This window comes from Carettochelys insculpta, chromosome 8 (genome assembly GCF_033958435.1).
Source record: "Carettochelys insculpta isolate YL-2023 chromosome 8, ASM3395843v1, whole genome shotgun sequence".
In the NCBI taxonomy this organism is placed as follows: domain Eukaryota; kingdom Metazoa; phylum Chordata; order Testudines; family Carettochelyidae; genus Carettochelys; species Carettochelys insculpta.
This window is the reverse complement of record NC_134144.1, coordinates 28,787,023-28,804,746: the sequence shown is the minus strand read 5'-3', so window position 1 is coordinate 28,804,746 and position 17,724 is coordinate 28,787,023.

Sequence of the window (17,724 nt, the reverse complement as noted above, 5' to 3'; positions counted from 1 at the left end):
AAGGCAGCCCCCAACAGGGACAAGTACCTGATCTATGACCTAGGGTAACAAGCCTATTTAATATACAGCAAACTAGGCTGTGTTACGTAACTCCAGAAGGACCATAAAGGCCATCCATACCTTTATGCTTCCAAAGGAAAAGGATCATCATTTTCCCACAGGAAGTACAAAACTTTATCCTGTGTCCAATGGGACCTGAGACTCTCAGAAAGGAGCAAATCAAATCAGATTTTAACATACAGCAATACAAGTGGAAGAGAACTTGGCATTGAATTGTTTTGCCCTTCTTTACATACAGCTTCCAGAGAAGGCATACTCTAATCTACCTGTTTTAGCTACTCTTACCGCTACACTTCACATCTGGGCATCTAAGCACTGGACAAAACACTGATCAAAGAAATGTGCTCACATATGCACACAAAGTGGTTTCTCTCACCTTCTCCCCAGACACAGTATGTGAACTTTTGTGTGGTGGTTGTTCCTTTTTATTTTTTTTTAAATAAAATTTGTTGCTTGTGAAATGCAGGGTAAAATCTCTACAAAAAAGGAGTGATACAAAGAGACTGTTTGATTCACTTAGAGCAAGCCATCTCAAAAGAATCAACCTTGAACTGGCATTTATAAGCACATCTTTTTCCTCCCAATCTCAAAAAGAAAATATGGTGAGTTTCCTGAGACTCCTAACAATATACAAACATCCAAGATAATCAAGTCTGTCCCTTGCACAATAAATATAACAATCACTTTCTATGGAAGAGTAGTGCTAAGATTATTAAATGCACCTGGGCCAGATTTAAACATTCAATTTTCTTTCATATTATTCGGAAATTAGGGTTCCAGAAACCATAGGTGACTCTGAAAATTTTCAGGCTAAAGTCTAAACAGGAAAAAAGTCATGTCTAGTGAGAGAAAATTAACTGCCCAGATCTCCTTTTGCTGCTGTAGTGGTTTCACAAGTATGAAACACCCAGCTCTGGGGCTAAGATGACTTTTTTTTTTTTTGTCAACAGGAAATGTTGCTACAGTGAAAGACACTGAGCCAGGAGCAGAGCAGATGTTAACAGCTTCAGGAGGCAGATCTTAAAAAGAAACAGAGAAAGAGAACCAAAAAAACAGAAACAGAAGCGACAGGCAAGATTCTGGTTGCTTTTTTGGCTGGAATAGCTTCTGTGCCACCAGCCTTTCCATGACCTTTCTTGTTGCTGTCCAGAGATATTTTCTCCGTACACCAGTAGTGGGAAACCTAAGCTAGTAAGTGGACCACATGAGCAGCCTTTCTTCATCTCCATAGGCCACAAGACTGTTGTAGCTAAGACCGTCTCCTGGGATGGGGTAATTTTGCTAACAGTATTTGCATACTTAGAATTTGTGGAGTGTGCAAATTGAACTGTAGCAGTGCTTTGACTGGATGCTGAAGAACAGCAAGACTTTTATAGATGATATTGTATGCAATTAGCACACACCTCACATCACGTGCCCTTGCTTTACATGCATTTCACTTTAATAATACTGGTAGGAAAATATTACACAGAAGGAAACCAGCAGAATTTGGAAAACTCGTATTTAGGCAACAGTAAACAACATGTCTTATGGGCCGTGCATAGAACCCTGATGGGCTGCCTGCAGCCCTTGGGTTGCAGGTTGTGCACCACTGCTGTATACTGAATCCCTCCTGTCTGTTGTTTCAGACCCCTGAAGCCACTGACATCCAGCACATGTTACAAGAGCCCACAGGCTGCTCTAAATCATACCAGGGAGTAGCTTGGCACTATCCAGGATCAGAGAAGTGCAAAGTGAGTTTAAAGCCACTTGGTACACCCGCCTGAGATCCCCTATGCACAAGAGAAAATCTAATATTTTCTGACAAATTTTTTTGTGACAAAAAAATGAACTTAAAAAACAAAACAAAAAGCGAATAGAGCATTCAGATAAGGTCATAGTGTTCCATTCCAATCTTTTCAAAAGAATGTTGTGATTTTCCATCTTGAAATGACTTTTTCTTTCTATTCACATTTTATGTAATATAAAATAGAAAAGGTCAACATTGGCACAAACTGTTTCAGTTGTATCGAAATTAAATGTTTCAGTCAATCATGTACTTTTTCCCTATTCTGCTTTGCAGAAAAAATAGTGTTTTCTTTTCATTTTGTTTGCAAATGTTTGGAAATTTCTAAGTTATGAAACTTGACTTGAAAAAATATTTGGTTCCTACTCAGCTCTACTATGCACTCTTCAACCCTCTCTTAGTGTCAGTCCTCCTGTTCCTCTCCCTGCTTAGACTCCAATAAACCTTGATTTCAAACTCCAGCTTTCATCAGATTCATTTAGCATCTGTTTGTAAGCAGGATCTGAAGGAAGGCACCTTGTGCAGCTAACTGGAATTGGGGAAAAACACTGGGTGTGTCTGTGTGAATACAATTTGCTCCTGTCACAGATTTCTGAAAATATCCAGCTGATGAAGCAGTGTGTTTTTTTAAGCTGGATGTGTCTCATTCCTGAGAATATCAAAAGGTGGAGAAATTGCCCTTGTAATGCATAAGCCAGTTAAGATCTCTATTCAGGCCAAGGTTAAAGGTGTTAGAACATAAGAACATAAGAATGGCCATACTGGGTCAGACCAAAGGCCCACCCAGCCCAGTATCCCGTCTGCCGACAGTGGCCAATGCCAGGTGCCCCAGAGAAGGAGAACAGAAGACAATGATCAAGTGATTTATCTCCTGCCATCCATCTCCTGCCCTTGTACTGAAGGCTAGGGCACCATACTTTACCCCTGGCTAATAGCCATTTAGGGACCTAACCTGCAAAAATTTATCGAGCTCTTTTTTAAACCCTAATAGAGTCCTGGCCTTCACAGCCTCCTCCGGCAAGGAGTTCCACAGGTTGACTGTGCGCTGTGTGAAGAAAAATTTCCTTTTATTAGTTTTGAACCTACTACCCATCAATTTCACTTGGTGTCCCCTAGTTCTTGTATTATGGGAAAAGGTAAATAATTTTTCTATATTCACTTTCTCCACACTATTCATGATTTTATATACCTCTATCATATCGCCCCTCAATCGCCTCTTTTCCAAACTGAAAAGTCCCAGTCTCTCTAGCCTCTCCCCTTATGGGACCCGTTCCAAACCCCTAATCATCTTAGTCACCCTTTTCTGAACCTTTTCTAATGCCAATATATCTTTTTTGAGGTGAGGAGACCACATCTGCATGCAGTACTCAAGATGTGGGTGTACCATAGTTTTATATAGGGGAAGTATGATATCTTTTGTCTTATTATCTATCCCTTTTTTAATAATTCCTAACATCCTATTTGCTTTACTAACTGCCACTGCACACTGCGTGGATGTCTTCAGAGAACTATCCACTATAACTACAAGATCCCTTTCCTGATCTGTCATAGCTAAATTTGACCCCATCATGTTGTACGTGTAATTTGGGTTATTTTTTTCCAATGTGCATTATCTTACACTTACCCACATTAAATTTCATTTGCCATTTTGCTGCCCAATCACTCAGTTTGCTGAGATCTTTTTGTAGTTCTTCACAATCCCTTTTGCTTTTGACTGTCCTGAACAACTTGGTGTCATCTGCAAACTTTGCCACCTCACTGCTTACCTCATTTTCTAGATCATTGATGAACAAGTTGAACAGGATCAGTCCCAGGACTGACCCCTGGGGAACACCACTAGTTACCCCCCTCCATTGTGAAAATTTACCATTTATTCCAACCCTTTGTTTTCTGTCTTTTAACCAATTCCCGATCCATGAAAGGATCTTTCCTCCTATTCCATGACTGCCCAATTTGCATAAAAGTCTTTGGTGTGGGACTGTGTCAAAGGCTTTCTGGAAATCTAGGTATATTATGTCCACTGGGTGCCCCTTGTCCGCATGTTTATTAACCCCTTCAAAGAATTCTAATAGATTAGTTAGACACGACTTCCTTCTGCAGAAACCATGCTGACTTTTGCCCAACAATTTGTGCTCTTCTACGTGCCTTGCAATTTTATTCTTTACTAGTGTTTCTACTAATTTGCCTGGTACTGATGTTAGACTTATCGATCTATAATTGCCAGGGTCTCCTCTACAGCCTTTTTTAAATATTGGCGTTATATTGGCCATCTTCCAGTCATTGGGTACCGAAGCGGATTTAAAGGATAGGTTACAAACCACTGTTAATAACTCCACAATTTCACATTTGAGTTCTTTCAGGACCCTTGGGTGAATACCGTCTGGTCCTGGAGACTTGTTACTATTCAGCTTATCAATTAACTCCAAAACCTCCTCTAATGTCACTTCAATCTGGGAGAGTTCCTCAGATTTGTCACCTAAAAAGGTTGGCTCAGATTTAGGAACCTCTGTAACATCCTCAGCTGTGAAGACTGAAGCAAAGAAATCATTTAATCGCTCCGCAATGGCACTGTCTTCCTTGATCGCTCCTTTTCTATCTTTATCGTCCAAGGGCCCCACTGCTTTTTTAGCAGGCTTCCTGCTTCTAATGTATTTAAAAAACATTTTACTATCATTTTCTGAATTTTTGGCTAGCTGTTCCTCAAAATCTTTTCTGGCTTTTCTTACTACATTATGACACTTAATTTGGGAGTGTTTGTGTTCCTTTCTATTTTCCTCACTAGGATTTGACTTCCACTTTTTAAAAGCTGCCCTTTTCTCTCTCACTGCATTTTTAACATGGCTGTTAAGCCATGGTGGTTCTTTGTTAGGTCTCTTACTGTGTTTTTTTATTTGGGGTATACATTTAAGTTGGGCCTCTAGTATGGTGTCTTTAAACAGTTTCCATGAAGCTTCCAGGGATTTTAGTTTAGTTACTCTACCTTTTAGTTTCTGTTTAACTAGCTTCCTCGTTTTAGTGTAATTAGTGTTAAATTTATAAATTAATCCAATTCCAATGTTTCCCTCTGTAATCTTGTGATTCTTTCGTAGAAGAACGGCTACTTTTAAATCCATTATTGAATGTCCAGGGAGGTTAAAATGAGGGCTTAGAGTTTATGCGTGCATCCATGTCTGATGTCAGATTTATGTCCATTTATCCTTAGGTGTACAGACTGTCCCATTTGCCCAATATACATGGCAGAAGAGCATTGCTGATACATATCACTTTAGTGGATATGCAGGTACATGAGCTTCTGATGTTCTGGCTGTGGTTAGGTCCTGTGAGGGTGTCATTTGTGTAAATGTGTGGGCAGAGTTGCTGCTCTCTTGCCAACACCAGATACTCTTCTAGTTTGGATGGAGTACTGTTGTCAATGGGAGCACATTTGGAAATCAATTTATTGTGCTTTCAATGATGTGATAAATCGATGCCTGGTAAGTTGACCCCTGCCAGGTGTACTGAAGACATACGCTTGCTGCATGCAGATTCTTACAGGAAGGAGCTGTCATGTCAGGCAACATCTTCATACCAGAGCCGTTCTTTTTCCCTCATTTGGGTCAACAGCCTTTCACAGTTCTTTGTTTCCTCTTAGGGTGTGTTAGTCAGATTCCAAAGCAGGCTGAAGACAAGAAACCATTAGCTTCCCATTGCTTAAAGACACCTTCCCATACAGTGGGAAACCTTTGTTCTGCAACCCACCCACCCCCGCCCCCATCCCATGGGAAAATACTGAATCAAAATGGCTTTCAGCACCAGGCAGTATGGTCACACTTCTTTCTAGCACCAACCACCTTCTTGAATTACAGGACAAATGGGGCTATTTACAAAGTTGTTAAGTTGATTACTCACTCCTTAGCATTCTGGGAACTGGAATACTGGTTACCATTAGTAAATTTAAAACTATAAACAGAATTACATTTTGTATTTCTAACTTCATGTAAACAAATGATATAGGCACCAAACTAGGATATACAGATCCAGCAGATTATAATATTAAAACTGATAGATTACATGAGGTATTTTGTCCAAAGCATCTCCAAATTATGCATATTTATATTCAAAAGCCAATTTTCCTAAAGCATGGGGGGCCTGTCATACCATTTTATATAGCTTCTTAAACTGCATCCATCACTACAACATCTGAGTGCCTCCCGGTTGTGCATCAAGCAACGTGATCAAGATGTGCTTGTCCACCAAGGTGACGATATCTTTATCAAGAGTGGCTACAGAAAAAATTAAAATCCAGCAAGGTGAATAATTAAAATTCTTTCCCGTGTGCATTATTTCACATTTCCTTCTTGTTTGGGGTCTCTCAGAAGTCCCTCCTACTAGTTTTAGCAGTCTTTGATTGGCTTGTTCATTGGGAGACATATTTTAGGTGAAAGTGCTTCTCAGGTATAGTAATTGGATTTTGTCCTGTCTTGTCTGTGAGACCACTACAGTGAGGTGAGCTGTATATATATGTAGACATCATCATAGTAAATAATTATGTTACGGAGCATCCAAAGACCATATCTGGCATTGGGATCCGATTGTGTGGCAATATATAGACATAGACAAAGACATTTCCTTGCCTTGCAGAGATTACATCTAAAGGCACACAAAGGTAAAGGGTAAAAAATGGCAATACAATACACAAGAAATGACTATGATGAAAAATTGACAAAGCTTTCTAGTTATACAGCTTGTATGGTTCTTTGGAGTGGGGGAACTAATACAGTGGTAGAGATGAGTGGGAAAGAGAGGAAGGAAAAGGAAAGAGAAACAGTCATTGTGCATCTCCTGCCTAGTTATTACCAACAGGATGAGTTTTGTAGATATCATGGCAGAGAGAAGTCTCAAGGAGTGTTCTCAGGGATGAAAAAGTAGAGACTGACTAGATTTTATCAGGGAATTTTTCTCATGCATGAAGGGCAGAGTAGGCAAAAGCACAGGAGTGTTAAATAATAGGAATGACAGGTGGGTAGTAAAGGTTGTAAACGCCAGTGAAGCCAAACCAGGAATCCACAACATGATATGTTACTAAATCAGCTAGGTTGGAAGATCTTAAAATGATGAAGAGCCTTAAAGGTAAAGTCATAAAGCCTGTATTTTTGTGGGATCTGTATGGTCACAGCAATGAGCCAAGAAGACAATTTTAGCACCAGCATTCTAAATAGGCTTGAGGGGAACAAAGTAGTTTTTGCCAAATCAAGAAAAGAGGAGTAAGCAGTACTCAAGATATGAAATAAGAAGGAGCCAGTTGGACAAGAGTTTTGTCTATATGGAACGCTGAGCCTTGCTGTTTCTTGATATCATCGGTGGAAACTGAGAAGTCTCAGCACCTGGTATGAGATAGTAAACACACATAAAATTGGCACCTTATTCTGCCCATCTTTGTGAAAAGCAGCTGCATGCTTATTAAAAGAAAAAACTAACCATTATATGCTCACAAAAAGGAAAGAACCCTATGTAGATGAGCCTCATATGATCAAAAAAACAACACTTTTGAAGGGCTGCAGTCACCATTCTGCTAATGAGGCACTGCATATTCATGGCCGTGCCTCATTAGTATCTTTTGATTAGGTTCATTATCGTGCCCCTTTTGACATTCTGGGACTAGTGTAGACATAGCATTTGTGTTTTTCAAAGACAATTTTCAATGCTTCAGGGAGCTACTAAATCCAGTCTTCCAATTTCTGAACAGTCACAACATGAAAACTCCAGATCTAATGCTTTTAACAACTCATAAATCATACTCTGATAAAGAATCCCAAGAAAATCATAAACACATAGGCTACATCTACACTAGAACCATCTGTTGATAGCAATGTCTGTCAACAGAGTTGTGCCACCAAAAGCTCTGTCAACAGGATGCATCTACACACAAAAGCAGATCAACAGAACAACCCTCTCTGTCAACTGAGACCAGGCAGATTGCCCTGCCTTCTTTCAACAGAACAGCTGACTGGAAGCTCTGCAAACAGGGCAGCTCTGTGAACTGGAAGTCCTCTCTGGCGACAGAAGTGCCTGCACTGCACTTTTGTCAACAGAGCATTATTCCTCAAAGCTGAGAAGGATAACACTGATAAGGCAAATGCTAGGTTTTGTCAAGACTCTGACAACAAAACGCTTTATTTGTGTAGATGTTCCCAGAGTTTTGTGTACAGGTCACTTCTGTTGACAAAACTGTAGTGTAGACACAGCCATAGAGATATTCACATTTATTCAGAAAAGTGTGATCAGTAGAAGGACTAAGAGAAGTCCCACATATGTTTTGCATGCAAAGTAAGCTTTCTCCTGTAGCCTTCGTAAGATAGCCCCAAAAAGAGAAGTATGCTAAACGTGGGAAACTTTGGTGGTTACACAATTTTTTATTTGAGCAATACAGAAAGATGCTATCATGGCAAAGTTGGCTGACTGGACTGACTAGTTCAAGAGAGTGAATTGGCTCTCAATGCCACGGCACCCCCTCTGGCTAGGAGGAACATGGCACCTTCAGTTCGGCAGGTCTGTCAGTCAATTCCTGGCTCATAGAAGTCTGAAACCCCCTGCATTCTTAAATCCCTCATCATTCCACTGAGTTGCAGCTCAACACCCTTAAACTAACCAAGCCAGATCAGGATTTGATGACCCTAGCCATGCCATGAGCTCCTTTCTGGCCCCCTGGTTTCTGTATGATCCTCAGCCAGCTGGTCTTCCCCACACACAGTACTTTTGCTGAGCAACTTCTCAGCAGCTTTCTGGTAGAAGTTCCCTTCTCCAGCCTGCTTGCTCTCCAGGAAACCTCCCCAACCTTTTGCTTCCCAGCTCCTCACTCTCCAAACTACTTTAAGTAGTGTTTAAATAGAATCTCTCTCCCTCTCTCTCTTCCTCTCTCTCTCTCTCAGGTTCAGATTACTTATTGTAATATTTATGACATTCAGAAGTATCTGTCCACACTGGTGGTTTTCATTCTGTGATCTGCAGACCCCGGCAGACTATGTCTAAGATTTCCAAAAAGGTCCACTCCTCCATTTGAAATTTTTTAGAAGACAGCTAATGGAAAAAAAGTTTGAAAACCACTCATGTATGTCATTTATCCACCCTCAGCATGTCTATGCCCTCAATGTCACTGCCTGCTTCTAAACAGCTCCACCTATGGTAGGTCTAAATTTTGGATCACAGCCAAAGTTCCCTCTATTTTTTTTCATCCTTGGGTGGGATAATATTTGTTATGTTAACCAAGGCATGTGTGGATCTGAACCACCAAGAGAAACATATGCTGCCCAGTGTGGGTGGCTGTGGTTTCTCACCTTACAGGAAACACTGGTCATGGCATTCTTCTATAACTAAGAATCTCAACAAAAATATTACAATCACCAGGTGATGGTCCAGAAGTTCCAGGTGGGAGATTAAGGAATGGTGCTGGTCCCAAGAGCAGAAAGCACACTCTTCATCAGGTGGCAAGAGCCTTATGAAGTTGTTGAGGTCTTGGGAGACGTAGACTATCAGATTCAGCAACCAGATCACCACGAGCCAGAGCGGATTTACCATGAGAACCTTTTGAAACCCTGGCCAGACAGAGAGGCACAGGGGGTTGCACTAGGGGGGCCAATGACTGAAGAGAACCCTCAGGAATCAGTGGTACTCCCCCTGAAGCTGACCCCAGGCCAGGGGGCAGAAATACTCCAGATAATTGCATGACACTCGGAGGTATTATCGACCACTCCCAGCAAGACCATGGTGGTAGAGCACCACATTATCACAGAGCCTGGAGTGAGAGTAAATGTAAGATGCTATTCAATTCTGGAGGCAAAGCATGAGGAGGTCCAAAATGAAGTAAAGAAGATTCTGGAGCTAGGTGTTATAGTGGAGTCCCACAGCCAGTGGTCCAGCCCATTTGTTCTGGTGCCCAAACCTGACAGCAGCCTCCACTTCTACAATGTCTTCAGGAAGCTAAACAAGGTCTCTAAATTTGATGCTTACCCTATGCCCCCAGTAAATGAGCTGATGACCTATTGGGGAAGGCCAGGTTTGTGTCCACAGTCGACCTAAATATGTGATACTGGCAAATTCCCCAGCTAAGGAAGCCAGAGAGAAGACAGCCTTCACAATGCCAAAGGGCCTCTATCAGTATATGGGCCTCCCTTTCAGGTTACACAGTGCCCCGCAACCTTCCAAAGGCTCATGGATAAGATGCTACGTCCTCATTGCCTGTACTCAGCTGCATACCTGGACAACATTGTCATCCATAGCCTGGATTGGAAAACTCACATAAAGAAAGTGGAGGCCATACTGGACACCTTGATGGTGGCAGGGCTCTTGCAAACCCCTCAAAATCTGCAAGTGGGCTGGCCAAAGACAGGTACCTAGGGTATATTGTGGGGAGGGTTGTAGTGAGGCCCCCAACTAAATACAGTTGAGGCAATCCAGAATTGGCCTCTGCACCAGTCTAGAAGAAACAGGTCTGGGCATTCCTAGAACTGGTGGGATACTATTGGCAGTTCATCCCCACTTTGCATCACGGGCTCACCCCCTGACCAAGCTAACAAAAACCAATGGCCCAAACATGACAAAATGGATCTTGGCAGCTGAAGAGGCCTTCACCAATATAGACTGCTCTCTGCTGTGACCCAGTACTCGTGACCCCTGATTTGGAGAGGGAGTTTCTGTTGCAGAGAGATGGCTCTGAGATTGGACTGGGCACCATCCTATCCCAAATAGTTGGGGAAGAAGAATACCCCATCCTGTACCTAAGCAGGAAGCTCCTGCCTTGGGACCCAAATTATGCCATCATAGAGGAGTTCCTTGTTGTGAAATGGGCCATCGAAAGCCTCCATTATTACCTACTGGGCTGTAAATTCACCCTAGTCACTGACCACCCACCTCTGAAGTGGATGCACCGGAACAAAGACAGGAATGCCTGGGTGACACAATGGTTCCTGTCTATACAACCTTCCCACTTCAAAATGTGACATAGAGCTGGGGTCAAACATGGCAATGCAATGGTCTGCTAAGGATCCACTGCTTGCTCTGCCAAGCAGCCCACCCCCACAGTGTTGAGCAGAGCAGGGGGATATATAACAAGTTCAGGCCAGCAGACCGGATATGGAAGGGTGGAAGGCAGCTCATGATGCAGCCTGGGCTAGGGGAAGAAGAGCAAGACCCATGTAAGCTCCCAGGTTGAGGCAATAGGGAGTGGTCACAGTTAATTAATGAGGCCAAGCTGGTCTCCCTGTGAGAGTACTGTAAAAAGCAATCCCAGCCAGGGGAGGGGAGGAGGTAGACATGGTAGGGAAGTGGAGATGAGGCAGAGGAGAGGACACAACAGTGACAAAAGACAGCTAAGGGAAGAGGGAGTAGCTCAACAGGAGAGCGGCTGGACTCCCAAAGCCCTGGCTGTGGAAAAGGAGGGAAGGGGTCAGCCAGTCCAGATTGGCAGGGGAGAGTGCAGCTTCACCCCTCCAGCTGAAGGGAGAGGCGTGGGACTCTGGCCAGACCCAGGAATCACCTGCCAAAATATATAATACAACAACAACAGAACTTAATTCATAACACTGTGTTTTGGAGAGTAGCTGGACATCTACACAGCTATAGTGGAGGGTTAGAGGTGACCATGGTTGTTATTCTTGGAACTGAAAAGGAAAATACAATCAATGGAAGAATGGTGATTAATTCTTATATTAAAGCAATGGACAGTGACACTAGGTTCAGTGGTCAGCTCCCTGTACCTCTTGTTACATGTTTGTGAAGTGTTTAGCATAGTGGACATTTATTTTGTTCCTACAGCAAGATAAATAATGACATTATTCAACTAACTTAGTACCAGAGTTCCCTTCCATTCTTCTGCTGGATTTTGTGCATTCAAAATGCAAGTTCTAAACCACCAGTCAGCATAGCGACAGCATAGGAGCTTACAACAGTCCTCACATTTTGTTCTCTATTTTATGATAAGCATTCTATTTTTTCCGGTTCCCAAGGATCTTTGTCTCCTCCTCCCATCTATCTTAAAATACCTCGAGTGCATTTGCATTTGCTTTCCCCCAGAATGAGTGACTAGTTTTAACTATCTTTTCATATTTATTTTATTTTTTAGATAAAGCCTCAGCCTGCAGGACAACAAACTCTCTCAACTAACACTTCATCTTCAAAAAAATATTTATAACAAATCAATACCCCTAGAATAAAAGAGTATTTCATGTGACAGACCACGAGGCAGTAAAGCAATAAAGAGAAACACAGCTTGAATTGCAGTTTTGGTGGGTAACTTATATCTTCCAGCTGAAGGCAGCAGATTTGCAGTTACTGAACTGCTAATCTGTTCTACTGTTTTTTAATCAGATGTCGGCGTTATCTGCCACTAATTGCTTTTTCATTTCCACTTGTGATTATTCCATTGCATGTTTGTGGTGAGAAGCTGAAAATGAAGCTGATCACCAAGGAAGAATTAATTGTTAATGAATAATCATCAGTAGGAAGCCACTTTCATTATCTTCAAAGAGGTAGTCAGAGATTAGCTACTAACTGGGGTTCTCCTACTTTCTGGGCATGACTGTAAAATAATCACAAATAATCACACCCTCCAACTTCATCAATTATTTTCTATTATGTGAATTGATACCCCTTTTTGTCTTTGTTGTTTAACATTAATGTTAGTATTCATGTTAGAAAGTGCTAATTGGAAGGTGTTGCATTCAGTGGGCTTTAGGCCTAATAATTAGAGCATCTTCTTCATTAGCACATGATCCTATGAGGGTTGCATAGGGGAATTACTAAATTCACCATGATGTACAAATGTTATCTTTATTAACAAACTTCAAGTATTTGGGGCAATTGATTAAAACATAATGATATGCAAAGCTGCTTTCTTCACACTAAAATAAATATACATATTTGTCCATGGTATTTAAAACTTGCCATCACTAGGGCTGCACCTACACTAGCAAGTTCTTTCAAAAGATTTTTCGACAGAAGGGGCACTTTCGAAAGACCTAGTGGAGTGTCTACACACAAAAAGTGTTCTTTTGAAAGTTAATCGAAAGAATGTGGCTCTCCTTTCAAAATCATTCTTCTTTTCCCATTTCAAGAAGAGTGCCCCCCTTTAGAAAGCTTCTTTCAATAGAAAACATGTAGACGCTCTGCAAGGCCCTTTTATTCGAAAGAGCCGTCCTCCTGGGGCCTGATTTTTTGACCCCTGGCCCCTTCTTTCAGAAGAGTGGGGGCTTTGTGGATGCTTTCTTTTGAAAGAGCAGATCACTCTTTCAATCTGCTTTTTCATGCGTGGACGCTCACTTTCAAAAGAAGTTCTTTTGGAAGAGATCTTCAAGAAGAGCTTCTTTCGAAAGATCTCCGTAGTGTAGACATAGCCTAGGTGTCTACGTAAGTGATCATAACAAAAATGTACCTTGTGGCATTTAAGTAGCAAGTTTAATAAAGTCAAGGTGCCACCACCCCACCCCACCCCACATCTATCATATACTAAACAGAAGCTGTAAAACAAAATTCGTCTCATGGATTATTATGGAAGGTCCTTGATTTAGTGAGTATTTTTGACATTCAGCTTGTTCCCCTTTTGCAATTCTTTGCTCAGTCAGTTGAGCAATAAGCCCTAATCCTTTTAGAGGAATTAATGTTTACCATCACAGTGTCTTCATAGTTTGTATTAGACTAATGTAAAATAGTTATCAAGGAGTTGATATTAACAATAACCCTGGTTCAGTCTCTTTAAAATCAAGCTCATAGTAAACTTAGTGGCAGGAGTGCAGGACCTATGTTGTAGGTATATGACAAAAGAGCCACATATCTCCACTGATGGAACATATGGGATTTTATGAAAAATAATGATGATAATCCACTCTAACTCACGCAAGAAATGTTACTTTTTGAACATAAAAGGCTAGACTGTCATTTAGCATAAATTATAATGACTCCATGGACTATGGGGAATTTCAAAAGAACTATGCTGATTAAGACTAGCTGAGAACTAAATCATGGGATTTTACAACAGTAATAAACATGTATTTATACTTTAATTCATAATGTGAAATTCAGAAAAAGTGGGAAGGTACAAGTACCCTGATTAATACCTGAACATTAAAAAACTGTCAACTAACACTATTTCCTACCCATCCCCTAACTCCAACACATCCGATACCACTGACAGTAAATCCCCTGCTAATTAAAACACAAATTAAAAGAGATGCATTTAGCACTACGTAGTAAAGATTGTCAAGATGAGAATTTGCAGACTATAAGTAAGAAAAAGCCAGTTCCAGCTATGTCGGCCATACCTCAGAAGTCCCTGTTGGCTTTCCTATGAAGTTCAATAGAAGGGATAAACAAAGAACGTTTCAGAGAACTGTCTGCACAAGACAAATTGGGTCAAAGGCCACATGGCTGAATCAAGCCCTAAAACAGAAAGCAGAGTTCAGAACAGACATAGCTCATGCTCATAGCCACCTGGCCCCTTATAAATAGATGACTGCATTCCTCACCAGCAGACAATGCCATGTCATTTTCTGAGGCTGAAGGAGTAGCAACATAGCAAAGTGGATTATAGTAATCTAGCCTGCAAACACTGAGGGCACGAATAAGTGTAATGAAGTTGACTTCAGAGAAGAAAGGCTTCTGATTTCAGACTGCCAATATGTTAAAATGTATTTTGGATTATCGTTAATTCTTCAAAAACGAAACACTACTGAGGATTCAATAGAGCCCTGAGAAACTACTGACATCAAAGACAATGATTATTACTGAGGAAACAGTTGGCACCTGTCAATTCCTGCCACGCTCCTCTCTTATACCTCTTTATTATTTGGGTAGGTTTTCAGCCAGCTGGGGAAGCAATCTGGGTTTGGATGAAAAAAAAACCAGCACAATTTTTGCCCAGGGTCTCTGCCAGCAGCCTTACCTAAATATTAAACTGGAGAAGATGGAACCCTGCAGAACTCCTAAATGGGTGGCATCCAAAGAAGATCAACTGGAATGGAATGAGTGAAAACATTCTAATGTAATTCTATCCACTTCTGGGAGGCTTTATAGAGAAACCTCTTTCTTCTAGTTAATCATGTTAAAGGCTGTCAAAAGACGTCAATAGTAACAAAGACATCTGAGCATTTTCTATTTCCAGGAGGAAATTATTAGCCAAAGTACTCTATCAATGTACCTCCTGTGATATGTTCAAATTTATAAGGATTAATTAATTTGGAGAAATTCAGGGAGTACTAAGTTGGCCAGTCACTACCATTTCATTAATTTCCCTCACATGGGAGGGTTTCAGACTGGTTTGAAATTAGTGATATTGTCTGCGTCAAGAAATGATTCCTTGGGCAAGTGCCTAAATTTCATGTTTAAAGTAGCCAGTGAGCTACCTTCAGACAGAAAGACATAAGCAATCCTCACCATTAGTGGAGCTAAATGAGGGGATCCCACCCTTTTCACTAGTGTGGACCTCCAATCACACCCCCAACCATTTGCAGATCCCTGTCAAAGCGAATTCTAACCACTATGTACACTGCATGAACTGAAAAAGGAAATCCCAACATAGATTTTGGACAGCAGTTAATAATATTATTGGAAGATACTGAATTTAAAAATAATAATTGATTGTAACTTTGCGATTTATTTTAAACTTATTTTCTATGATCATTTTATGTATCTTTTATTTTTTTCATTGACTCCTTGCAATATCCTTGTGGACCCCAGGTTGGGAACCACTGATCTAAACTACACAAAGTGGCTTTCACCAAGTAGGGAGTCAAGGATCCATCACACCAACACTGAGTAATATCCTCTTAACACATCCAAACTTTCTGGCAGCAAATCTGTACCAGGTTCAAAGAAGATGACATTTTTCCTTTATTGCTTTGACATTATATTTATGCCACCAACCATGTTCTGAACAAGTTTATCTGCAAAAGATATGAACAAAGCTTCAGAATGAGAAAGCCTCTTCTGTATCAGTAAGCATAACCGACACAAAGCATAGACTTGTGAAAGCAAACAGATACCCCACAACTTGAAACATCTGCACGGGGTTAGAAATCACAGATATTATATTTAGGGGTCCTGTAGCCTTTGCTTATCAAGTTAATCGTGACCTTCTCATTGTTACCTTGTGCTTCCCCTGTCTCAATCTAACTGGACACTATGATCTCCTGAATGGCTCTGGAATTCCAAGAGTTCATTGTCAAAACAGCTCAAGAAGGCCATCACCTGATATAAAACTAATTATTACATAATCATTAATCTATATCCCCATATTCCTGGTGGAGAGTCAAGTGATCATCATTGCACAATTCGATGGAAACAAATCACAGGAAAGTTATGGAGATATATTTTAATGGTCTGGCTAACCATGTCACCATTCTCAGCAAATATGTGATAATGCATGATATAATGATGTCACCACCATATAATAGTCTTTAAATTGTGCATTTTTGCATATGGAATAGGGTGGCTTCTGTCTGATTTCTTTTTTGGCACCGAATCTGACCGTCAAATAAATATTAATCCCTCACTGTCTTCAAAACTGCCTTTGCCATATAAGGATTTTAAATATCGTCATTAATTTCTTAACTACCTTTTCCTAAAATCTCTAAGGATCCCTTGATACCAATCACTCTAATTTGTCACCGTGATTCATGGCTTCACTCTGTTTTAATAACAAGAGGCATGTCTATATGAATTTATTTTCCTCTGCTTTTGGTGCAGGGAAGAAAGAAACTAAACAAAACACAACAACCATTTGGATTCCAAAGGAGGGCAAATTTGGAAAAACTGGCTAAAGTGCTGCATTTATGGAAGCTATTTCTTTCTCAGCTCATGTCAGTCCTGTTTGTAAGCAAAGAATACTCCATATGTTAAGAAGCTCCTGAAATTTATAAGAGGAGAAATCAGTCACACAAGAATGTGCTAGTATGAAGTCTTCAAAAGAAATATTTGAAAAGGTAAGCTATTTAAATGCCCCCGGTAAGTGAAACACACTTGCAGATATGTTTGTGGCCCTAAGGATTTTGTTGAGTAATATGGGAACCCTGAGCCAACAAAGAAATTGATAGATGAAAGTATAAACTTGGAAATGGAGTTTATTATAATTTAATACTTAGATTTTCTAAGTGGACTAAAGCTTTTGGATGACTAAATCCTAAATTCCAAGGCAATTCCTACAGGGGTCTTCTGCTGCTTTTTACAATATGCAAAAGAATGCAGAAGTAAGTTAAATGACAACAAAGAATATACTACATCCATACCTAGTAAAAAAATTTCATGATACCATCATCATGGGAAAAACCTGAAAGGCAGTAACACAAGCACACAATTGTGTGCTGGAGAGAAGAGGGGAGAAGATTGAAATGGAAAACTATGAAGAGCGATGGGATAAAACAATTGCATTCTGTGATACGTCTGAAAGCCATGTACCAACCAGTGATAAAAATGCAGAAGCAGCAATAATTTACGCACAACATATCTAAAAACATGGTAGTTCTGAACACAAATTTTCCCTATGTGCTAATATTGTGTGTGATTCTTAAGCTCAAGGGAGCATCTAGGCATCGAAGCTCCAAATGCTTGCACCTGCAACAATCCTGTCTGCTAATAGTAAGGACTCCACTCCCCCAAAATGATTTCCGCTATAGTCCTCAATAGTCTGTAGGCTATATTTTAGGCACCTCTGGTGATTGTGCTATTTCTCATATGGCTTATCTCAACAGATACAGCCCTGTCTTAAATTTTCATTCTGGGAGAATGTTAGAGCATGTGGTTTGATGAGGTAGCTCCAGCATGATATGGAGTTTGTCATTCCCTGGCTCCAGGCTATTGTAGTTGAAGGTCTACAGCCTGATCTTGTTAGCTGAGTATCTCCTCTTTGTGATGCA